The following is a 3,766-nucleotide window of genomic DNA, read 5'->3' as shown; positions in this document are numbered from 1 at the left end:
TCTGATTGGCTAAGGGGGTGTTTGATGCGAGACATATAAGCAAACGGCCGAAATCTAACTAAAAGCTCCGGCTAATAAGTTGAGTGACTGAAAAACCGGCGGTCTTTGTTTAAAAACCGAAAGGGTAAGTACCTCCTAATCTACACAGTGGGATCTAGATCTAAGGGCAGAACTACACAATAAAAAAGAACAAGTAAAATAAAAAAAGGAAGGAGGAGAGGGGTTACCTCGTGCTCCAGAGGAAAGCATGGCGAGGCACTCCAGCGATGGGGAGCTCCGGCGGGGTGGGGTCGCCGGCGAGGGTGGGGAAGGGGTGGCAGGGGGGCGGTGGAGGCTCCTGGGGGGAGGGAGTGCGGCGAGGTGAAGGGACTTGCAGGGGGGCGATGGGATGGAGTTATTGGGAAGTTCCTGGTCGGGGCGATGGGAGGGGTGCAGGGCGTGTGTGCCGACGGGAGGAGTTCCTGGAAGAGGAGCCGAAGTGGTGGAGGGGTGGCGGCGGGGTGGGGTGGGCTCGGCAGGGAGGGGAGGGAGTGCAGGGGCGATGGGGTGGGGCTCCGGTGAGCTCTCTGGTGGCCGACTCCGGCGAGGTGTAGGGGGAGGAGGATGTGGGGAGAGACGGTGGTTTCAACAGGAATGGAACGAGGAGACCATGGGCGTTCTTATAGAGGCGACGGGAGGTGCTGGGAGGGAAAGTACTTCGCGAATCCCGGAGGTGGGGATTCCTCTGTCCATGGCAGGGAAAGTTCCTCTGACGTGAAGAAGAGATAGAGGAGGAAGAAGATCTCCTGTTGAGCCAAAATAGGAAAGTTCTTAATGGGCGAGCAGGAGTTTCCAAATAAAAGGGATTCCTTTCCTATTTTTAAAACTAGGAAACTAAAACGATAAAAGGGAATTCAAATCAATTCGGAATAAAGAGTTTCTATATACTAAAATTATCAGAAAAATAAAATATAAATGATGGGCATTTTTCCACGGCAAAAATAAAAACTTCAGAAAAAATTATTTTCACAACTTTGCCTAAAAGATTTATTTTCTTTTGCAAATAATTTTCAAATGACCCTCTAAGTTTTAGGGTTCAAATAAATTTCAAAATGCCCGTGGGTTTGAGGGTCATGTTCCTCCTCTCTTTTCTGTTTGATAGAATGTATTTCCTAGCATTTCTTGCACGAAGAAAAACGAATAGAAATGCAAAATAATTCAAATGCAAATATCTCCGTTCAAATTATTTATAGTTGAAGAAGTCATGTCATCTTCTCTCTTTGCTGTTAAAAGATTGAATTTGAATTCACCGGAGAATGGGGAAAGTCATTTTATTCCCTCTCATTCAAAAGTTTTGAAAAGTTTTCAAATTTCACTCAAGTTTCAATCACTCAAGCAAACAAACAATCAATCTAATAATAATTATATTAACATTCCAAATTTGATAATTTTGGGATGTTACAAACTACCACACTTAAAATGAATCTCGTCCTCGAGATTCGAAGAGGCTAGAAGAAAGGTTAGGGTTTGGGGTCTTCTAACAAATCCAATCTCCGGCAAGGTGGGATGCTACCACCCTTAAAATGAGAGTTAATGGTCGCTCAAATTTTTAACAATCCTCTTGGGTCTTGGCATCTCGCTCGTCACATTCTTCATGGTAACTTCTTTGGTGAAGTTCTTCCTTATATTCATGATGTTTCCATCAAAATCGAGGGTTCTTCTGTTGATATAAGATTCTTCCGTCACTGGGTCTGCTTAACTGACAAGTCTCGTGACCATTCTAAATAACCTATCAATAATTCTCATGGTGGTCTACCATTTGTGGTTATCCTGCAGAGAGAAGGGTCTTGGCTTCACCCTCACCGTAAAATTTTCTACGCGTGACAACAAGTGCCATGTACATTGGCTTTCATTATACCATTCTAAGGCTCAAACAAAGGCTTCAAAGGACGTCGTCTCTCACTATGGGTAAGTCTCTTAGATTTACCATTCCGAATAGCAAGAGAATGACAATAGTAAGTCGTCATGGTGGCCAAGCCATGTCGCACTGAAATCATTACCTTGTATAAGGCTTAGTGAATCTCGTATTCTAACACCTGGACATCCTCACAAGCATTGCAGAGTTTCTCTTGTCCACGAACGAAGTTCGGATAAATCCAATGATTCTGCAAGCTGAACAAAACATCTATCGTATCTTCACAACTCTCAGATTTTCGTATGCTCCTAAGAAAACGTTTGCTGAAACAAGTTTCCTTCTCCAAAAAGATAGTACTTGATGCTTGTTAGTCCCGGGGTTTGTGGGTTTTTAGGCATACTTGGAATTACTCCGCCTTTAAATTTCCATAGTGTTTCAATCCATCATATTCTTGGGGTAACCATCATATAATAATAATCCTCGGACTTATTTTTGGTACACACTCCATTCTGTGGGATACTTTCCATTGGTGTGTTTACCATAAAAGGTATTGCTTCATCCATAAATCATATTCATTTCATAATCAATCCTTTATTACATCCTTACTTTCTTCAAAATTCTAACTCAAACGTAATTTATTACAAATGGTGCCATCCACATTGTTCTGTATGGTCAAGCATTTCTACCAACTTTATTCATCTGTCTCTCTTGGAGATACTTTAGTTCCACTGGAACTTTCCGAGGTGCTCCTTGAAATCATCCATCTTTTGCTTCATCATGATGGCCATGAGCTTCATCTCCATCATCTCCGCACGTACCTCACTCCGGTATTCCTGGGTATGACGGAGTCTTGCTTCAAGTATTTCTCCGATCTGACGTATGGCTTCCATGGAAGCTTCACGAACAGCATCAAAGAAGGTTGCTCGTGGTACACGTGAAATGAAAAAGTATTGTCCCATAGTATTTGGACAAACTCCTTTCACATGGTGGAGGTGTACTTCCACGTACCAAAGTTCCACTCCATTTTCCATGAATGCGTAGGCTTTGTAGACTGCATCTCCTTCAAGGTGAATGTGCTTAATCATGTCTTTCAGGACTTTCGGGTAATCATGATCACTGGTCAGGGTCATGATCGTTTCTGGGCCCTTGAGGAATGACTCGTAGAGAGGTGTCATCTGCAGGTGTCAGTAATTAGGTACACAGAGGAATGTATGTGTCTCTTGGGTAATCATGGTACATTCCTACTGAGTGGATCCTATGGGTTTACCGATTACTACCACACTTAAAATGAATAATACTCATGCCTGCATAGACCTTATTTTCTCATATCCTCATAAATGTTCAGAGATCTTTGTTCGAAGAGAAACAACGCGTACAGTTTCAACATAGGCAATCATGAGACAATAAATTCCATTTATTCATGGTGTTATTACAATCTCAGGGACTTCTGTTACAAAAAAAATTCACTCCATGATATCATGAAAAACAAGAGTGCTTCAGATTACACTTTTTAGCTTTCTTCCTTTGTGAACAATCACTAGCAAAATGTCCTGCTTCCTTGCAATGAAAGCAAATGAGTTCTGACAAGTCTCGAGGCGTCTTAGTGTTTGCTTTTGCTCCTTGGATTTCAGGCTTCCTTCCTGAGCACATGTATTTGTGGTGGCCAAACTCCATGCACTTGTAACATCTGACATGACTCAGGTCTATATCTACAGAGATTTGGCTCTTCCGAGGGTACTTTTTCTTCTTTTCGGACTCCTTTATTTTGGCCAGTTCTTCTATTTCAAGAGGATCAAACTCCACTTTTTCCGTCGGGAAGTTTCCGAGATACTCTTGGCTTCCCTTCGTGCAATCCTGTGAATAGTGTCCTGC

This window comes from Hordeum vulgare, chromosome 7H, assembly GCF_904849725.1.
Source record: "Hordeum vulgare subsp. vulgare chromosome 7H, MorexV3_pseudomolecules_assembly, whole genome shotgun sequence".
Lineage (NCBI taxonomy): Eukaryota > Viridiplantae > Streptophyta > Magnoliopsida > Poales > Poaceae > Hordeum > Hordeum vulgare.
The sequence above is the reverse complement of the archived record's forward strand: the minus strand, read 5'-3'. Positions refer to the sequence as shown.